We start from the raw sequence: 22,332 nt of genomic DNA, 5'->3' as shown, positions 1-22,332 counted from the left end.
GGGAACCCCCAAAAGGGTAGGATTAGCTCTGCCTTCCCACAACACTGCCCTGCAGGATGCCCACCCACATTGCTGTGTGCTACCTGTCCATAGGGTGCTAGCAACGTGGCCATAAAATGTCAACAATGGGAGGCAGAAAAACCAGTCTGACCGGTTTTCACTTTTGGTGACCTTTGCATGTCGACAGCACTTTTGGTGCCAAAACTTCCCAGTGTGGACATAGCCTAAGTCTATTCATGTAGCCTCTTATTAGGGCTTCTCCTGGGTCTTTCCTGCCTGTCATCTCAGTCCCAAGTCCCAGGACTCAGGTAGATCCTGCTCCCTTCTACCAGCCTCTCCCATCATTCTTGTCTTGTGTTGCTTCTTCCCACCCATTCTCAGCTTCTGTGTTGTTGTTTTTTTTGGGGGGAGGGGGCATTGGTAGAGGAAGCAGGTAGTCCCTATTCAGGTGTGTTTGTTGGATGGCTCCAGGACTCCAGTCCTTAAACGGCAAGGGAGCTTGGTACATATGGGACCACTGCTTTTTTTTCTGATTTATCGAGCGGCAGCAAAGTGGTTGCTCAAACACATTCACTTGGCGCTCTGCTATTCCCGCTGACATGTGTTTTAAATGTCTCCAAGCAAGAAGGATATTTCTAAGGTTGCAATGCAAGCACAGTTGGAAAGCAAATAATTTTCCCTTCTGTCATTTTGCAGATCTCTTTATCTGGAGACCATTTGTGCTCTTTCAGCAAAGCAGTGGGAACAAACTTAGAATCGTCTACCAGCCCTAATTAATCCACTGTGATTAAAAGCTGTAACTAACCTGTAAAAAGGTTAGTAAATTCTGTTATAAATGCATAACCCAGTGTTTTAACTTTTGGATTGAGGAGATAAACCACTCTTTGCACCAGATCAATTTTAATTGTGTCCAGTGGCTACTTTTTTTTTAATTTCCCCAGCCTGAATCTTTTTATTATATTAAACCAAAACATTTAAATGAGTGAGGTCAAAGTTAGTCTCACTTCATTGCTAAGAAAAACCAGTTTCCTTTCTCAGAATTTACAAGTTCCTTAACGTTCATTGATTAATTTACAAGATAACGGAAAGTCTTGTGACTGGTACCTTTGCTTGAAAATGAATGTTTAGCACAGCAGAGGGAAATATAGAGTTGGAAGACTGGGAAATACCTACCTTACTGCCACTTATTCTTAGGGAACACACTGTATGCTAATTTGGAGAATTATATTTGCAAGTAAGGTTGGGGAGGAGTATCTAATGTTTTGAAACCTAAGGACCAGATTCAATCTGGGTGTAACTCTGCAAAGGGAAAATAATGGCCTTGTGATTATAATGAATCAGGAAACTAAGTACATTGTCAGTTTAAAATTAATATCAGGCAAAAACGTTGGGAAGCGTGAAATGCCCATTGTTGTCAGTTATGTAAAAGTCTTAGGCCACAGACTGCATGTAGCGCCACGGGGAAAAAAAATCAAAGCGTAAGAAGGAGTAAAGAATGATCACAGCAGGGGGTCGGAGAATAAAGCAACAGGGGATAAGAGAAGGAATGTCATCTCCTCTGCTGCAGTGAGAAATGTAATACTTACGTTGGCACAGCCCCACCACCTCTGGCACTAGTAATTAGCTGCTAGGGACAAATATTAACAGAGAGGGTTGTGATTCCGAGTCTCTGTCAGGTGTCAAAAAAGGTGTGAGCAAGCGGCTGTCTCATGCATGTGTTATTGTTTGAGCCTAATCAACAGCTCTGCAGGTTCACCCTGGATCAAAGCATGACTCACAACCCTCACCCACATCTACAGCCTCTTCCCTGCGCAGCATTAAATAAAGGCAGGTAAAGGTAGCTTATGTAATAAAATAAATGAAATGTTGCCTGTACCAGGAGGGAGTGGGAGAGAAATAAGCCCCTGTAAGGCCCCTTTGTCCTTTCTTTTCTTATCTCCTCTTTTACTTTCCTTTTCTAGCCCTGCCTTCTCTTGCTTTGGGTAGATGGATCTTCTAAGACAGTGGTCCCCAACGTGGTGCCCGTGGGTGCCATGGCGCCCGCTGGGCCATTTCTGTGCGCCCGCTGAGTGACCGGGGGCTAGCCCTGCCCCCGGGCGTGTGGCACGAGAGTGGTGCTGGCCCAGGAGCAGTGCCGGCCCAGGGCATGCAGCGCATGGGCTGTTCCAGCCCCGGGCGTATGACGTATGGGCAGCCCCATCCCTGGGCGTGCGGCACAGGAATGGCACCAGCCCCAGGAGTGCAGTGCATGGGTGGCACCGGCACTGGGCACACGGCGTATGGGTGGCCCCGCCCCGAGCGTGTGCACTGTCCCGCCCCCGGGTGCCCAGCACATGAGTGGCCCCGCCCCCAGGCGCCCGGCAGCCCCAAAAAGTTGGGGACCACTGTTCTAAGAGACCACTAGGGAACTGGGAGGTGCTGATCTAGTCCTGGTTTCTGTGGAATTTAGTAATTCTCTGCACATGGCAAGACTGGGGCTTCTGTTTCTTCCAAGTCTCTCCCCTTCTCCCTTCAAAGTCCTGAGATCCTCTGCAATGAGAGCGCAGCTCAAGAACGGTAGAAAAGGGGGGGGGGTGAGTGTTGTGTTCCCTTTATCTTGAGCCAGAAGGCCCTAGGGCGCCTCCTGATGATGCCCACTCTCGTTGGCTTGGCCACACACTCTATGTTGGCCTCAGCGAACGGGGTCACATAGTAGTAATGACGCCCACTTTGACTGTGGGTTCCTCTTACAGTCGGGTGAAACAAGACATGCTGGTTTCAGGGCTAGATTCCTCCAGGTGTGCAAAGCAACCCCCAGCTCTAGGGATTCTGAGTCCTAAGTCTTTCTTCCATGTTGCCCATTTCATTGCCCTGTGACTTTAACCGTCAGCCCCGGATTTCATTTTGTGTCACACACCCAATTGCCACAAAACAAGGAAGAGAAAACATATTGCCACAGCTGGTGCCCTGGTATTAGTGTCTGAGGTAGAGAGGTTGGGGAGGAGTATCTAATCCCTGCCTCTGAACTTGCTGGGAGTCCCAAAAGGGCTATGAAAGTTTTTGGAGAAAATCCCATTGATTTCACCAATGTTTGGATCAGGCTCATATTGCTGATTCTTTCCTACAGCTACTTCAGTTTGCTTTTTCTGTTGGGTTTACTTTATGTCCAATGTGAAATGCACCTGCCATCATGCGTCATCTCCATCTTGTCTGAAGTTCAACAAAGTATCCCATCCACCTGTACTTTAGTTATACAGGGCCAGATCTTGAGCTGGTGTCATTTGACATATATCCATTGAAGTCCATCAATTAAGGAGTTACATTGTTTTTACATCAACTGAGGGTTGGGCCCATAATCCATATTAAACCTTCCCATTGGCACGTTCTTTGCTTTGGTCTTGTTCTGTCTAGGGCCACTGTAAGGCATTTTTAAATCAAACCTGAGAATTCTCTACAATAGGAAGAAATACTGTGATCTAGATAAGTCAGACTTCTTTATGTTCCCAATTTCAGTTTTATCACTACAAGGAAATTAACTATATCAAATAACGGGACATATAGTTAGCTAGGTCAGAGAAATTTAGTCGTTGCTATTAAGGTTACTATCAAAATCTTTCTTTCCTTTCTTTCCTAGTCTATACATGTCTTTCTAGCAAACTTGCTTGATAAATCTATTGACAGATTGTCAACTTCTCCTTCCACAGAAAGACATTATCTTTATTTTTTGCTTTCCAATAAGCATGAATAAAACTGTGCTGTAGGCTAGATTTGCAGCTCAACAGCTTGACTGCTATCCAAGCTTTATCTGGAACAAAAACATTTACCAACAACTTGATTGCAATAATTGGGTTTATAATTCCACAGAACTGCAACACTGTCCAAGATGTTGAATCCCTGTTTCAATTAAAAATTAGTTAAACAGCATCTAAATTGCCCAGATAAACTAAATCCCTAATGTGAAGTGTTTTTTGTGGTTAATGAACCAGTCCCTTGCCAATGAAAGCTTGGTACAAGCTCACTGATGTTTATAATATGGTTGCAAGAATAACACTATTCATTATTTTTTTCTACAGCCGAACTTAAGGGGAAGATGGTTCGTTAATAAACTCCATTATTTTTATAATTCTATTAATTAGTGCCTTTCCACCTCATCCCAGTTTGTTGCCTGGAAACAAAGGTTAAGCTACCAGTCACAAATAAGGATCAGCTTGCCATAATTACACATTTTAGGATATTGTATCCATGGAAATGTAAGAGTGGCACAAATGTAGCAATCATCCACTGGAGATTTTTGCATGATTTATGGGCTAAATATGTAATAAGTTGCATCAAAGCCAACACAAGGTTGTTGTTTTCTTTAATGCTCAGTCCTGGAAAAAAATATATGAAGAGAGGGAACATGTAGAAAAGGGAATAGTGATGTGTATGTGTGTATTAGGGTGAGTTTACACTTCACTGTAATTTGAAATAAAATGCGCAATTTGAGCTACGCAAATTGCGTATCTTATTTCGATGCTCTTTCGAAATAGCTTGTTTCATCATTTGGCGCTGTCTATACAATGCCAAATTTCAAAATAAAGTGCTATTCCAAAACATCCCTTACTCTTCGTGGAATGAGGATTACGGGGCCGTCGAAACAGTGAGCCTGAAATAACGGTCTTGCTGTGACGACGCGGGATAGCTATTTCAGGATACTCCGGTATCATTTCATTGCAGTGCAGACATACCCTTAGTCATACACTTGTGGAAGCTGCCAAATACATGAGTCAAGTATCTTCTTGACCACTAGAGTGGATTAATAAGAATATGGGATTAGATCTTCCAAAAATGACAGGAAACATTTTCAAGTGCTCTGCACCCATAATTTGAGTGACACTTTCCGAGACGCCCTAACACCAACTCCCACTGGGTCAGTTAGGGTTGGATTTTGGAAAAGAGCTCAGCATCCAGCAAGCAAAAACGGGTTTGGAAAGCTTAGAGTGAAATCTTGCTGTCATTGAAGTCAGTGCCAAATTCTCAATTGACTAAATAGGCCCAAGATTTTACCACTGGCCACTTATATAGGAGCCGAAATGGGAGTTGAGCTCTTATGAAAACCTTGCCCGTAAGGCACAGCCTTGCAAGAGTCTGAGTCCTCTGGCATTGACCCAGCAAAGTCCTTGTGTAATTATAAACTTGTGGCTTTGGGTCAATGGGACTGCACGTGTGGTTAAAGGTAAGCACATGCTGATGTGCTTTGCTTGTCTAATCTACATACCTACTGGGTGGCTTTGTCTACACTGGCATCCCTTCCGGAAAAGGGATGCTAATGTAGCACTTTGGAATAGGCAAATCCGCAGGGGATTTAAATATCCCCCGCGGGATTTGCATTAACATGGCTGCCGCTTTGTTCCGGCTTGGAGATAATCCGGAGAAAAGCGCCAGTCTAGACGTGATTCTCTGGAACATAAAGCCTTTTTATTGAAAGTAGGAATAAGAGATCCTCCAGAAAAGGGCTTATTTTCTGGAGAATCACGTCTAGACTGGCGCTTTTCTCTGGCTTATCTCCAAGCTGGAAAAAAGCGGCAGCCATGTTAATGCAAATCCCGCGGGGGATAGTTAAATCCCCCGTGGATTTGCCTATTCCAAAGTGCTACATTAGCATCCCTTTTCTGGAAGGGATGTCAGTGTAGACACAACCCCCGTGTCTCACTGTCCCATGTAGTAGTACTGCGACCACTCACAGAGAGAAAGAGTGAGTTTGTTCTATAGCCTTCACTCAGAGGCCACTGGCTTTTAGCTCAAGTGGTAGAAGCTCAAGCACTAGCTCCAGTGATCCCGAGTTCGGTTCTGCCCCTCAGCGTTACACTTGCTCAGAAACCACTTGCTTCACACCAGGCTGGATGGTGTGCCAATGCTTAATTTGTGCCAGTCCTTGTCAGGGCTGAACTAAGAGTTGGCAGTCCAAAGCTCCATCACATCTGGGCTTGCTACATTAGTTACAGAAGTAAAAAATGTTTTGGGCCATGGCACCTAATTGCTTGAGTCCTGCAACCTCTTTAATTACAAATCATGCACTGCTGAGCACTTAAGCTCATTGGTGATATGTTGATGAAATTCTTTAGGATGCCAGGAGATGCCTATTCATAATATCAAAATGAAGGATCATGGTAAATAGTGTTCTGGATTATTCAGAGAATTATAATGTAAACCAGAGAAGAGTTAAATATGTATGTGTGAGCTGCAGGGAACTGATTTTCTGGCTAGAAGTTACTAAGGGCTTGCCGGCATGGCAATTTAATCCATAGCAAGCCAGGGTGTGAATCTACACCAGATGACTATGCCACACACTGACTCTGTGTAAGCTGTTACTGTGCACAAAAAGTTTCACTGTGTGCTTTACCATAGAGCTATTGTAGACAAGACATTAGTAGTTAGATACAGATGAAAGAATTCTTCTCTCTCCCTTGTACGTATATATAACACTGGGTATGATATATATATAGCTCATATAGTTCTATCTATTTCTATATATAATTAAAAAACAACACATTGTCTGGTAGCACTTTATAGACTAACAAAACATGGAGATGGTATCATGAGCTTTCATGGGCACAGCCCACTTCTTCAGATGACCAGAGATTTGAATTTTGGGTGTGCAGACCCAAAATAAATACGGGAGAAGGGGCGGGGCGAAGGAAAAAAATGGAAGGGGGTGGGAAACAAGGAGCAGAGGGTTTGAAAATATCAAAGGGAAAACCAAATAGGCAGAACTGGTAATCTATAAACACCTAAAGATTGGATAGTTAAAAAAGCAGATAAGGATAGCATAGGATAGCATAGGATTGCATAGGATAGCAATTAGATAGGATGGGTACTAACGCAAGAATATACCTAGACAAAGAGCTGTTGGCAACTTCATTGAATGTTAGGTTGATAATGTCCCAGCCATCCGTTATCTCGATTGAGGAGGCCATCAGTGTGAGAATTGAATTTATGGATGAATTGTAATTCCACAGTGCAGAGGAGCTTTGCAAAGCCTTTGACCAGACCAAAAATCAACCAACTGCTATTGTCACAAAGACTTTTAAAGGCAAAGGAATATCAGGTATTGAAAATAAGGGAAACTGGCATGGTAAGCCCCTTCCAAAAAACATAGCTGACCAACTCATTCAGGAAATGGATGATAAAATCCAGACCAAGAAAAAGTTTTCCCCAACGCTCCCAGAAGAGGATGCACCAGAAGTAAATATTAGAAACAATTATGTAATTCCAATGCCTCTCTGTGTATTTGGCTTGTAGAATTGGTTTGTGACAAGACAGCCACCTGGAGATCTTTTAAAGAGTGATTAGATAGATTGAAGTGTTCTCCAACAGGTTTCTGTATGTTCCCTTTATGGATATCTGATTTGTGTCCATTGATTCTTTTCCGTAGGGACTGTCCAGTTTGTCCAATATACATAGCAGTGGGGCATTGCTGGCATTTGATGGCATAGATCACATTATATAGTTCATATAGATCTAGATATCAGCCACAGGCATGGAAATAATTAATTCACTTGGATTTTGGTCATAATGCAGGGCATAGCATTAACCACTTTCAACTCCCATGGGCTTCGGTAAGAATCAGGAGAGTTTAGACCGGGTATGAGGCATGCAGTCATGTCCAAGGTATAGGTCTGGAGAGGTTCATATCAATGTAAGGGAAGGAAGGCTGTGACTTTCAGATGAAAGTCATTATCCCAGTCTGTATAGCTCAGCATATATGTGTGAACTATGGGCTTGAGGCTTAATGCTCAGCTATTTAATATAAATTCTTGCAATTAAATACAATGGAAGGAAATTCAGTCTCACTATTAAACTTTCCACAGGGCGGGAATTGATGAAAATAGCTTGATCTGACATCATTATTCTAATTAATCAGAGGTTTTTTTGCTAGCAAAAGAGGATAAGAAAATGTATAGGAAAACCACATCTCCTTATGGCATCTCTATCTCTTGAGTATTGGGGACTGATCCTGAAAACCTTACCCAGGCAAATAGTGCCACTAGCATCTATTTGATTACTTTCTGAATATGGATTGTGTGACAAAGTTAGTGGCAAAACTCCCATTGAGTTCAATTGGAATGGACTTCTGGAGCCTGTAGAACTGATGATCCCGAAGTGAAACAGAAGTGGGATACACTGAGTTGTGGAGGGAAGGCTGGGACACAGCAGGGACTTCAAGGTCAGAAGGCAACATTGTGATTGTCTAGTCTGATCTCTGGCACATTGCAGACCTCAGAACCTACCCACACATTCCTGCAATGGACCCACGACCCCTGGCTGAGTTCCTGAAGTCCTCAATCCTGGTTCAGATTACAGGAAATGAACACGGATCTGGTTTAAGTCCAAGACTAACTCCTTAGCCACTGGTCCATTCTTCCAATTTTCTACGTCTTGATGTTTTCCCCAAACCTAACCTATATGTAGGGCTATGTCTACACTAGAGAGTTTTTCTGGAATACCAGAAGAATATCCCAGAAAAACTCCGCCACATCCAGGGAACGTATCTGCTCTTTCACAAAAATTTTCAGAAGAGCAGATGCATTCTTTCGGAAGTCCTGTAAACCTCATTTCATGAGGAAGAAGGGCTCTTCCAAAAGAGGAGGTTTTTCTGAAATTTGGCCCAGTGTAGACGGGCCAAATTTCAGAAAAGCCTCTTCTGAAAGAAGAATTTTAAAAAGTATGTTTTTCTGAAAAAGAAGTGTAGTGTAGACATAGCCTATTTGTTTAAATGTATTTATTGAAGCTCAGGCAAGTACCCATCTGAGGCTCTTGGCAGTACCCTTATACACCTGGGCTACGTCTACACTGGCACCCTTTTCCGGAAATGCTTAAAACAGAACAGTTTTCCGTTATAAGTATTTCCTGAAAAAGTGTGTCTACATTGGCAGGATGCTTTTCTGGAAAAGCACTTTTTCTGGAAAAGCGTCCGTGCCAATGTAGACGCGCTTTTCCACAAAAAAGCCCCGATCGTCATTTTCGCAATTGGGGCTTTTTTGCGGAAAACAATACTGTGCTGTCTACACTGGCCCTTTTCCGGAACAGTTTTCTGGAAAAAGGACTTTTACCTGAACAGGAGCAGCATAGTTTTTCCGGAAAAGCAGCTGATTTCTTACAGTAGATCGTCAGTGCTTTTCTGGAAATTCAAGGGGCCAGTGTAGACAGCTGGCAAGTTATTCCGGAAAAGCGGCTGATTTTTCGGAATAAGTGGCCAGTGTAGACACAGCCTTATATTTCCATACTTAAAAAACAATAGACTCCTCATTCCACTTCATCACTTACTATAAAAATATGAGCCTCAGCAGCTGATCTGATAAACTAAAATCTTCTTCACAGATGGTGTATAAACACTAAATCCCTCCCACCTTTAGCACATCACTTCTTCATATACTTGCGAAGGAGGGGGATGGGTGGGGAATAGTCCCATGAATACTCCCCTGGATGTCCCTTTGATACTCACAGCCACTGGGAAACATGTCGATGTTAATCAGTACTTGACACAGTGTTGTGCTTCACTATATTCTATTCATAAAAGAAAGCCGACCTAAGAACAAAAGCCCCTCAAATTATATTCCATGGACTGCAGGTGTGTCATGGGGATTACCTGGTGTTTTCAAGCTGCCTTCTCTTTATTCAAACTCTTCATAGAGACTCATTCCTTCTGAGTTGTGCCCCAGAATTGAATCCGAAATAATAGTAATTGTAAAACTTTTTTTTTTAAACCTACATTCTTAGTCATTCCTTCCTCTGGACATCGGAAGGTGAACTTGCCCTTTGTGCTGTGTACCAGCATCAGGTCTATGCTCCAGGTAAGCCCTCTTTGAAGATGAATTTCACCAAAAATTTCCCAGATATGGACTTGATTTTCCACCACTTTACACTAGCTCAAATCCGGAATAACTGCATTGCACTTATCAGTATATAAAACCGGTGTAAGGGTACCATCATACTCCCATAGAAGACAAAGACTCTCATTGAATTCACTGGGAATTAGATGAGGCCTTAAGTGAGTAGAGTCACACGTCTGACGTGCCTCTTTTGTTTAGACTACAAGCTATTCAGAGGAAAACTTGTGCATGTGTTTATGGTACCCATGATGTGTAACAAAAAGAAACTTAAGAGGTAACTTGATCACAATGTATAAGTACCTGTGTGGGGAACAAATATTTGATAATGGGACCTCCACCTTTGAAGACAAAGATATAACAAGATCCAATGTCTGGAAGTTGAAGCTGGACAAATTCTGACTAGAAAAATCAGGCATATGTTTTTAATGGTGAAGTAATTAACCATAAATTAGGCCAGGTCTACACTAGATCTGGAAGTTCAGTTTAAGGTACACAACTCCAGTCATGCAAAATTTGTATCTGGAGTTGGCTGACCTTAAGCCAAGCTTGGTGTCATCTTCACCAAGTGGAAAGGGTCCAGTGGAAGGTGAGCAAAATGATTAGGAGGCTGGAGCACATGACCTATGAGGAGAGGATGAAGGATTTGGGTTTGTTAAGTCTGAAGAGGAGAAGAGTGAGGGGGGATTTGAGAGCAGCCTTCAACTACATGAAGGGAGGTTCCAAAGAGGATGGAGAGAGGCTGTTCTCAGTGGTGACAGATGGCAGAACAAGGAGCAATGGGCTCAAGTTACAGAGGGGGAGGCCTAGGTTGGATATTAGGAAAAACTATTTCACTAGGAGGGTGGTGAAGCACTGGAATGGGTTCCCTAGGGAGGGGGTGGAATCTCCATCCCTAGAGGTGTTTAAGTCTCGGCTTGACAAAGCCCTGGCTGGGTTGATTGAGTTGGGGTTGATCCTGCTTTGAGCAGGGGGCTGGACTTGACCTCCTGAGGTCTCCTCCAGCTCTATGATTCTATGATTCGCAGAGGGTGTCCTACAGGAGCAAATGCTCCCATTGGCTCCCCTTACTCCTCACAATGGCAAGGATTACAGGTGCTGGCTGGAGCTGCGTTCAATGTATGGGTCTTAGCGTTCTCAGCATTCAATTTATGGGTCTTAACTAGGCCCGCTAAATTGAATGCCAGAAGAGTGATTTCTGGTTTGGTGATTGAAGATGTGCCCTTACTAATACTTGTGGTGGATTCTCTCTCATTTGCCATTTTAAAATCAACATTAGATTTTTTTTCTACAAGGAATGCTCTAGTAATTATTTTGGAGAAGTTCTATGACCTGTGTTATTCAGAAAGTCAGTCAGATCGGGGTGGGCAAATACTGGCCTACGACTAGATCTGGTTCCCCAGGGTTACCTCTGGCAGCCTGCTGCTGCTATATTTACCTGCTCCTCCACACGTATGGGCGATTGCAGCTCCTGTTGGCCACAGATTGCTGTTCCAAGTGAAGGGAAGCAGCGTGGTGTCCCAGTCAACACCACTTCCTGTGGTTCCTATTGGCCAGAACCAGCAATCTGCAACCAACGGGAGCAGCAATCGCCTGTACCTATGGAGATGCAAGTAAATAGAGTGGCGAACCACCACCGTTTTATTACTCACCCTGGTCTAGATAATCACAGTGGTATCATCTGGGCCTCAAATCTGTGACTTGCTATACCAGACTCAACTGTCACTGATGGAGCTTAACACTTACATAATTGCTCATTGCAGATAATTCTTTTCACTTCACTGAAGTAGTCATTTGGGAGTGTTTGATGGTAAACATTTATGCCAGTGGCATGGAAAATACAATTTTACTGAGTAGCTGAGAAACACATTCTCATGATTTAGAACGCATAACTTATGACTGTTATATTTTATAATTATTTTATAGTCCTGACTAACAACTTTCTGCATTTCATTACAGGCAGTGTCTGGAATAGTGCTGCTTATCTTGCCTGGGAAGCGTGGGAAAAGGTGTAAGACACCCCCAGACGCAGTTTTTGCAAAGAACTCTCATTTTGTCTTTTCCCCCAGCACATCTATTAAGTATGGACAGCTTCCGGCAGCAGAATTGGTTTGATTAGGAGTGATCTGTCAAGGCCTTAACAGAATAAGATCTGATTTCTCCCTGCCAGTTAAAATCCACATGTTGCAAGAAATAGATTTTTATCCACATTGACACCTGGAATGCAGCAGGCAAATGTGACTGAAACCTGGAGATGAAATGCAAAAGCACACGTGCCAAAAGGTCAAGCAGGAGACTCTCAGAACATGAAGCACTGTGTGTGAGTTGTCAGGCTGGAATAAAATGTGGAGGATATGATAATAATATCAGTGATGAGGAGACAGGAAAAGTCACTGCCCAGATGCGTGGGGCTGGAGTTACATACGTGTATCCTGAGCTGATCTGCTCCCAAAACTCCTCTGAAGTTTAAGGTGTAAGACTGCTCCATGTCCTCTGCTGTCATGATAGGGGGCTTTGTTAAAATGTCCCCATTGCCTCTCCCTGGGACATAACAACTGACGAGAATTAATTCTTCTGTTAGATACATGAGAACTTTGAAGGCTTTCGTATATTCTTAGATGCTCCATAAACAAAAGGAATCTGACAGAATGATAGGACATCAATGATTCGTTTAGACGTGGTCTGTAAGAAACAAAAATATTTTGTACAGTGACATGTTAACAGCAAAGGCAGAGAGAGACAGAGAGAGAGACGGATTGGATAACAACATCGATCCTTATCGTATGAAGATGTTCAGATCTGGGTTAGAGCTCTGTAATTTAGGCACATCTCTAGTTTTTATAGCCTTGTTTTTTGTCATGGGTTTTCATTTGGTCATCTGTAATCAGAATTTAGAGATGGCCAAAGTGTTTTGAAAAATTCTAATTTCAATCCAGCATTTTAATAAACCCTCCCCCTTTTTTGTAAATAATAATAATTTTTTTTCCCAAGCAGCTCCATTCAGAGTGTGGATTAGAAGGAGAACTGTTTGGGCACAGAACAAAAAAAAAATATTGATTTCTTACAGGAGGATCTGTGTAGCAAAAATGAGAAAGATAAGAAAAAATGCTGAGACTGAATCAGTGGATTTAGACGTCTCAATAAGTAGGGATGTATAAGCTTATTTGGATAAAACAAGGAGCACATGCATGCCAAACCTTCTTGTCCATTTCAAATGGAACCTTTTCAAAAACCAGGTTCATTTTCTTTTCAGTATTTTTTCATGCTACCATGCTGTGCACAGGAGTAAAAAACAAAAACACTGGCAAAGCCACAGAAGAAAATTTGCATTTCTAACACTTTTGGCTACGTGTTGCTGATGAACAGAGTCTGGATAGTGTCTTCTGCCCCATTATGGCCTATGTTGTGTCCAAACACTGCATAGTTCAGATTAAGAAATCAAGTTGTGTAAAGGGATTAAAATTTTCACCCAGAAAATAAAGACAAGGAGGTGATCAAATGCTTCATTACTTCTCTTGCTGAGCTTTTCACAGACTGCCAACCTGAAGTAACCCCTCAATTTCCAGTCTTACATGTTTTGCCATAATCAATGGAAGCTGTAATGTAAAACACTCAATCACACCTGGCTGAGAAATTCTATAGCAACATATTTGGGATTAAGTTAATGAGAAAAAAGAAGAAGGCAGAACTAGAGTCAAGGCCAATTTCTTTCATTAGACAGGATCAGATGTAAATTGTTCCTGTAATGCATAAATCCATTTAAATTGGGTTGGCCATTTTGAAAATCTAACATCCCACCTCGTGCTGTGTTTTGCTCCCTGGCATGATGATCAGATTTTTTAGTGGTTGCTTTTATTTTCCCCTTTAGAGGGAAAGGAATTACTTAGGATGGTCTTGGAGTAGGAGGATGAAATTAACAGTGATTCTGTACAGTCATCTATGGACCTCAAGAGTGTAAGACTCATTAATCTCATTTTACAGATGGGGAGACTCAGGCAAAGAGAAATAAAGAGACATGCTCAAGGGCACAGATCAGGTCAGTTGCAGAGTGGGAATAAACCCTAAACCTCTTTCATTCCAGTCCAGGACCTTATTCACTACAAGAATAGAGGCATTTAGGCAAGAACATGTTCTAATAGTGTCCACCGAAGACTCAAAGCAACTAAAACTAGATCTAAGAAAGCACTGAATAAAACACTATGTGGATTCAATCTTCCCCTAGGAAGGACTACATGAGTGGAACCGTTTTTTCTAATGTCCCTATTCCTGTTATCCTGGCTGTAGAAGTAGATGGTAAAAATGTGCCTTACTTATATGATTTTGATATCTCTCCAGCCATGACCGCTTTGATTATGATGTATCTCTCCCCTGTCAAAATGTCTCCACTTACATATATTAGGAAAGTTTTCACGACGGCATATAAAGACCATACTTTATAACAAATCTAGCTAGAGATTATGAGTCTTATAAATCAGACCATGATCATTACTCGGAATCATAGAATACTAGAACTGGAAGGGACCTCGAGAGGTCATCAAGTTCAGTGACCAGCACTTACGGCTGGAACAAGTACCATCTAGATCAGGGGTGAGCAATAATTTTTGACGAGGGGCCACTTCAGAAATTTTTGAAGTGGCCCCAGGTCACCCCGGAAGGGGTGGGGTCAAGACACTTCCATGCTTCCTTGCCCACAGACCCTGATTGGTCTGGGGGTGGGGGAGAGTGTGAAGTCTTTGCCCCCGCCTCTCCCCATAGAGAACCACCAGCTCTTATAAACAGCTGGTGGTTCCCTCTAGGTGCCCGTGCCCCTGGCAGTGGGAGGAGACTTCTCCCACTCCCCCCACCGTCAGGCCAAACAGAGTGTGGGGGCGGGGGACATGTGCAACACTTCTAAGCACCACACACTCCCTGCAAGATGGGAGCAGGGTGGGGAAGACTTCATGAGCTCTCCCCACCCCCAAGCCCTGATTGTCCTGGGGGAGAGGACAGTACACAAAGTCTCTTGCCCCCTACCACCAGGCACGTGGTACTTAGAGTCAATCGCCAGGGTTGACTCTAAGCCCCGCACATGCCCTGGTCCCTCGGCCCTAATTGTCCTGGGGACGGGGGAGTGGCAGGGCCTCTGCAGGGCAGATCAACGTGCTTGGTAGGCCAGATCTGGCTCTCTGAGTCCCTTTTGCCCATCTTGGATCTAGATCATTCCTGACAGATGTCTATCTAACCTGTCCTTAAATATCTCCAGTAATGGACATTCTACTCCCTTCCTAAGCAATTTATTCTAGTGTTTAACCGCCCTGACAGTTAGTAAGTTTTTTCTAATCTCCAAGCTACACATCTCAAATTGCAATTGAAGCCCTTTGCTTCTTGTCTTATCTTCAGACGATAGGGAGAATAATTTGTCTCCCTCTTCCTTGTAACTATTTGAAAAGTGCTATGATGTGCCCTCTCAGACTTTCCTTTTTCACTCTGACTTGGATGGCTCCGGAGGTTGGTAATAGGCACTTGAGGTTTTGGGGTTTTTTTTGGTTTTTTTTTTTTTTTTACTTTTTTGGGTTACCGGTTCCAGTCCAAGTTGTTCCTGACCAGAAACCGCTGCCATGATAAACATATGAAATTAGTGTATTTGCTCGGCTGACTCTCACATGAACAAGTTTCCCCCACTGTTGGCAGTGTCATCAGAGAGCTAAGAATCCAATGAAAATGGTGGAGGGGAACTCTCCAACCCAAAAACAGGCTCTTTGAGCATCCAATAGCTCTGAGGAGCACAGAATACCCTGAGGCAGAGATTGAATTCAGCAGCCGTGGATGCCAAAGAGAATGATGCTCACCTCCAGAGTTAGGGAGTTCTCAGTTATCACTGGGCTTAGTTCTGAGCTATCTGCCCTCACCCTGCAGCTGAGGTTACAAAACGTGTCCAAAGCCACCTCAGGGAGGGATAACAGTCCAGTCACACAAAATGGGGCTTCTTTCTACTTCAGAGAATACGTCTGCTTCTCTGTACACGATAAGAGGAATAAGTAAATACAATTCAGATGGGGGAAAGAAAAGGAAAAGCTCTGCTAGTCAAAGAAGGTGAGAAATGATTTCTCAGATTCCACTGGAACTCACCCCTTTTATGGATATTACTAATCCGCCCATGGTAGAAATGAAGAGCATTCTTCTTAGTATCTTAGGGGAGCAATTTTACCCAACAGCATTCACTTCCAAAACAATTCCCCAGGAAGTAATACCTTTGAAATCCAAAGGATTTATCCTTTTCTCTGCACGTTGTTCCACTCGAACGCTGAAGTAAGTGTTTCTTAAAGTTAGAGAAATGGGTGGTTATTCTCTACTATTGAAGAAGAGGACACAGCTCTGGAGAGGGTTGCTCGTGTAAAATATGGTACATAGAAAATTTTAAAGACCAATTTGTGTAAGTGCCCACCAGATATAAAAAAGAATGTTGGGTTGTTGTTTTTTCTGTTTTCAGCATCAGCAGGTGAAACCAGGTGAAAATATTCAAAGAACTAGATTTTTTTCAACTTGAAAATTGTACCTCCATTGCATCAGAATGGGCTTTCTAGGCTTAGGGTGAAGGCTGAAGTGTTAGCTTTGAAATTGCAAATTGTGATTGTAAGAGGGAAGACCATCTGCGGAAAGGACAAATCTGGAGTAATGAAACCAGGATTTGATTGACAGTGTGTTGACAGACAAACATATTATCCATGTCAAGCTATGGAGTTTTCCGCTGCTTTCCCTCAAAATGAGAAGTGAAAACATTACCGATGGGTCTAAGATCTTATGAACTGGAGGCTGCAAAACTGATTTGTCGCAGGACAACATAATCTAAGCTAGAAAAGCTCTGAGAGTAGGAGTGCTTGATTTGATGTCAACTTGACTGAAAACTTTAATAGGAAGAAGAAGAATATTGGATACAACAGGAAGGTTCCTTCATGTGAAAGAGAGAGGCCGACAGTTCCATTGTATCTTTATCTAGTCAGATCCTTCCTTTGCTGATCAGGTCTATGGCCAGGAATGAGTGGATTCACTTGGGTTAAATGTGGCCTGAATCCATGAGCAGGGTTCCAAATAGGCTCATATTTCTGTTGAGGAATTGATTGAAAATGTGTATTTGTAGGAGGAATCTTTTCAGAGCATGGTTTCAAAGTGGCCCACCAGCTTGTTGTTAGTTCTTTTGTTTGAAATTGATCTTTCAAGACCTAAGAAGTTGGGTGCAGTCACAAGATAGCTTAGAGAAAAGGTGGAACTTGAAAACTAGTCAGCACTGGTGGGTCAGTCCCTTCCGGATTTCCTCAGCCATACTAATTATTAATAACGTGAGGCAGGGAAGTATTATCAACTCCATTTTATAGATGGGCGGGCATTCAAGATGGAAGAGAGCGAGCCAATGTCAGAGCCTGTGTTAGAAATGGAATGAGCTGAAGGACGACAACTCCGTTTTGGGGCAGATTCCAAGGTTCTGAAATGTATTTTTGTTCCCATGTGGAATGTAAATACAATATTTCCGCTATATTTCTGAAGGAGAACTGTGTCAAAACATCCATCTTCAGGTCATCATGTTTCCATTTTGAGTCTCTCCTCTGGTCAGAGGAGACCAGAGATTCCACCGTGGACCTCAGAAACCTTCCACAGATTATTCGGAGGAGAATACATGTTGCTAAAAACATTCCAAGCAGCAATAGGTAGCACTTACGAGCTCCTGGCCTCCATTTCTGTGACCTGCCTATAAAATGTACACTTCCCCTTGTGCACATTAATACTTTGGCACTGACACTGGATCAAAAAAGTGACGGGAAGGAAGCCCTTACTCCTAGTAATGAATTGGCAGTGGGATTCTGTTTGCTCATTCTCTGTGCAAAGGCATGGGAATCTATAACATGAGTTAATAGATGTTTGCACGTCATAGGAACGTGGCTATGGAGGCCCATGCCAGAGGCACAGTCATTTGCTCTTGCCAGCTCTGAGTCTTTCAATGTGTCTTTAGTTTAATTATTTTTAATCTCAGGCAGCAGCTGGTGATCGTAGCCGGGCAGGCTTTTATCACTGTCAATGGTCCTTTTTTCATATGGTGATCCCTTATTCAGACATATGCAGCTTTTCAAACTCCAAGTAATGCTGCTTTTTTATACATAGAAGAAACGGAACAAAACTATTTCAGCAGACCTCCAACCTCTGTTCAGTTAGCAGAGGAGATGGTTATATCCATATCGGAGGAACATAGGCTGCAATTGGGAGCCGACTAACTAAGCAAGAGTTTAGCAGAAAAGGTCCTGGGGATTATAGTAGATGAGAAGCTGTTATGAGAGTCAAAAGTGCACCCTTGTAGCCAAGAAGGTGAATGGCATATTGGGGTGCATTAGGAGGAGCATTTCCAGCGGATCTAGGGAAGTTATCTTTCTCCTTTATTTTCTCTGGTCAGGCCACATCTGAAGTATTGTATCCAATTCTGGGGCCCTTTTATTACAGAAAGGATGTGGACACATAGGAAAAAGTCCAGAGTAGGGCAACAAAAATTACTGGGGGGGGCTGCATCACATGACTTATGAGGAGAAGGGGAGGGATTTGCACTTATTTCGTCTACAGAAGAGAAGAGTGAGGGGGGATTTGATAGCAGCCTTCAACGACCTGAAGAAGAGTTCCATAGAGGATGGAGAGAAGTTGTTCTCAGTGGTAACAGATGGAAGAACAAGGAGCAAGGGTCTTAAGTTGAAGTGAGGCGGGTCTAGATTGGATATTTAGAAAAACTATTTCCTTAAGAGGGTGGGGAAGCACTGGAATGGGTTCCCTATGGAGGGGGTGGAATCTCCATCTCTAGTTGTTTTGAAGTCCCAGCTTGACAAAGCCCCGGCTGGGATGGTTTAGTTGGGGTTGGTCCTGCTTTGGGCAGGGGGTTGGACTCGATGACTCCTGACGCCTCGTCCAACCCCATGATTCTATGAAAGTGAATGAGCTGGAAAACATATGCAAATTTTAAAATATCAGAATGGGTCTTAATAGGGACTGGGAATGGCTCACTCATTACAATAAGTAATTTACCGCTATAGTTATTCTTACCCTTTTATCCACATCCACCCCAATTGAATTAGCTCTGAAGTACCACTCCCATCTCTGTATCCCTGCTCTTTCTTTTTGTTTTCAAAAGCTTCAGAGGGCTGACCGAGTTAGTCTGTAACTAGAAAAACTTAAACAACAAATAGTCTAGTAGCACCTTAAAGACTAACAAAATATGTAGATGGTATCATGAGCTTTCGTGGGCACACTTCACTACTGATTAAGTGAGTTGCAGCTCATGAAAGCTGATGTCCTCATAAAATTGTTACTCTTAAAGGCTTTGTCTAGAAATGAAGCACTGATTAGCATTTTGTTGTGCTTCATTTGCATAATCTATTGGAGCCATTTTTGCACAAGGGGTTTTTGCTCAAAAACAAGCAGTATGGACGTTGCTTTTTTGAGCAAAAAAACCCTTTTTTGCACAATATCCTTATCCCTCTCCTGTCAAAATGATAATCATCACTTCATTTGCATACTAACTGCCATACCATAGCCTAAAAGTGCCACCAGACTCCTTACTGTTTTTGCTAAAACAGGCCATTTCTGAAAAATATAAAAGATTGTGAGGTATGTAAATACTGTGGAGATGATGGCCATATGTGTATCATGAATAAATACCACCCTATCATTCAGTGCACCCTAGTGGAACTTAATATTATTATTTTAATATCTGTATTACCTTGAAGTCCCAACCAAAGGTTAGTATTCTATTGTGCTAGGTGCTGTGCAAATACAGTAAGAATAAGCTCATTATTGCCCCTAGGATCACGACAACAGGAAAAAGGTGGAAAGATGGGTGGGAAGCAAGGGTCAAAAGTGTGAGGATAAAGTAATATTAAAACAAGTATATTGTCTGTAATTTGCAGAAAATACAAAAGCCAGCTGGAGTCAGAGCTGGTGAAATGCTGGAAGTCATTTTCATAAAAATACTGTTTTTTCACTGAAATTGTGAATTTGGGAGATTTTTGACCCAGTCGTGTCAGAAAGAAGCATTCTGAAGGCTTCCTCCTAGAGTAAGACATATAGGGTGCGTCTACACTGCAGGGCTTAACTCGAAATAACGTAGCTATGCAAATTGACCTACGTTAAATACATATCTTATTTCGACATAGCTTATTTTGAAAGAGAGAATGTCTACACAGCACTTATTTCGAAATAGAGCACTCTTCCTCCAACTTCCCTTACTCCTTGTACAAAGAAGGTTACAGGAGTTGGAGTAATAAGTCCTCCAACTTGACAGTAGTTTGACATTATTTTGAAATAAGTGCCTGCTGTGTTGATGTGGACCAAGGTCGTATCTAGACTACCCGAACGGTCCCACGGAATTTGCATATCTTCTTCCGATCACACTTTCAAAAGCGGAGCTTTTTCAGCAAACCCTTCTCCTTTCTCAAAAAGCCACATAAACCTCCTTTTTTAATTCCTCTGGAATTTGTATATCTTCTTTCAACTGTTTGGCATAATCTAGATATGCCCTTAGTTATTTTGGAATAGTGCTAGTTATTTTGAAATAATGTTGCAGTGTAGACGTACCCATAGAGGCTATGTCTATGCTGCAGGCTTCTTGCATAAGAAGCTTTTTGTGGAAGAGATCTGCAAAATCTTCTTGCACAAGAGCACAACCACACTTGAAAAGCGCATCAGAAAAGCGACGCGCTTTTGCACAAGGGGGAATCCAGACTGCACGGATGCTCTATTGAAAGGAAACTCTGATTGCTATTTACAGAATGGCCACCAGGGTACCTGTGCTTCTTTCAATAGTCTGTTTTTGTGAAAAAAAAAAGCCATTTCCTGGCCATACACACCTTTTTGCTCAAGAGCTCTTGTGCAAAAAGGAGTTATTCCTCATAGAAAGAGGAATACCTATATCGCAAAAAAACCTCTGTTCTGTTGATTCACAAATTTCTTGCACAAAAACGTGCTTGAGGTGCGGACGCTCCATCGGTTTTTGTGCAAAATTTGTGTAGACATAGCCAGAGAGATGAGAAGCAAGATCAGTGTGGTGGCTTTTGGATTTTTATAGTGAGTTTTTTCCCTGTGTAAGGGGAGGTGTGGGCATATGGGCGCAAGCACCTGAGAGAAAAATGGGATAATGGACAACGAAGGCTGGCTGGTATTGGGGGGAGGGCGGGAGGGAAAGTGGTCCAGTCAGTGTTACAAGGAAATATTAGATCCAATGAACATGCTGCTAACCAGAAACTAATACATTGGTCTAAAACAATCAGTGCAATCCTTCCTATTCATCTACCCATTAAATATGTCTATGGACATATACGTGACTAAAACAAACAAACAAACAAACATTTTCCTGCTGACTGCCTCACAGAAGAAACAAATATAATACATTTTTACTCTAAGTGTGCATGCATCATTGGTTGCGCTCTGATTTTGTAATGACTGGTGATATTTTGGCATGCTCTAATGAAAGGTCACATTTGAAATTTAGGATTTGTTTTTTTCATCTGCCTTCCTTCATGCTGTGCTGATTCTAGTTCAGTGGGGATGTGGAAAGTGTGTCTCCCAGTTTCCTGTAACAAATGCCTTTGTACTGCTTAGGTATATATCCTGGACATCAGTGTGCTGTTCCATATTTTCTCTTCTGGTTCTCTCTGATGTGAAATGCCTCTTGAAAAGGAGGATGAAGAAAGGAAAATGATGTGATGTGGCAAGCTAAGTCAGTCTTCCCCTTGAAGGCAACTTGCAGTTTCCCATGTGCAGTATGTGTTTCCCCTCCCCAGGGTGTGTCACCGAATTAAATCAGATCATTGAATTGATAAGGGTATTGTTTGGAGGTAGGCAAACTAGTTCAGTTAAACATAGCCTCTTATCTTCTCTCTTTCACTCTCTGCAGCTGCTAAGGAAGATTCAACTTAATTGAACATTTGATGTCTGACCTTGATTCTAGGAACATCTGTGCCCAAAGCCCTAGTAACTTCAGTGGGAGCAAGCATGGGCAGCTAATTTGCTGCATGTAAGTTTCAGAGAGAGGCTCATATGTTGCATCTCCTTCATATTGTCCCAGAACACTCCTGGAGCTGCCGGTGGCAGAGGAGGAATGGAGCACAGTGATGTCACAAAAGGGATGGGCTCAGTTAGGCTTTGTTGGTGTTTCAGCAGATGGCAAGTGAGCATGCTTCCAAGTGATTTCATTTCCAATCATGTCGGCTGAATTTTAAATCCTTCTCTCTTCTAGCCTGGGGAAAGATTTCAGGCTGAGGCTTCCCAGCCATTTTTAGTAAGTATCTACAGCTTGAACCTCTTGGCTACGTCTACATCACGCTTTCTTGCACAAGAACATATGCAAATGAGCTGCAGCGATAAATATTGCCGCACCTCATTTGCATACTTAATGAGCCACCATTTTTGCACAAGGGGCTTTAGCGCAAGAAAGAGCAGTGTAGACTTATTTGCAGGCAGAATGGCTCGCACAAGA

At 42.6% G+C, this 22,332-nt stretch overlaps 1 long non-coding RNA gene across 1 annotated transcript; it reads left to right on the top strand.

The window, feature by feature from the left end:
• The first annotated feature begins 706 nt into the window (after window positions 1-706).
• On the top strand, window positions 707-13,305 carry LOC142830277 (uncharacterized). The gene is made up of 3 exons (XR_012905426.1): window positions 707-815; window positions 9,739-9,812; window positions 11,808-13,305. It is a non-coding gene; the product is annotated as an uncharacterized LOC142830277 (long non-coding RNA).
• Window positions 13,306-22,332: the final 9,027 nt, after the last annotated feature.

Source organism: Pelodiscus sinensis, chromosome 7 (genome assembly GCF_049634645.1).
Source record: "Pelodiscus sinensis isolate JC-2024 chromosome 7, ASM4963464v1, whole genome shotgun sequence".
Lineage (NCBI taxonomy): Eukaryota > Metazoa > Chordata > Testudines > Trionychidae > Pelodiscus > Pelodiscus sinensis.
This window is presented reverse-complemented; position numbering and strand designations above follow the sequence as displayed.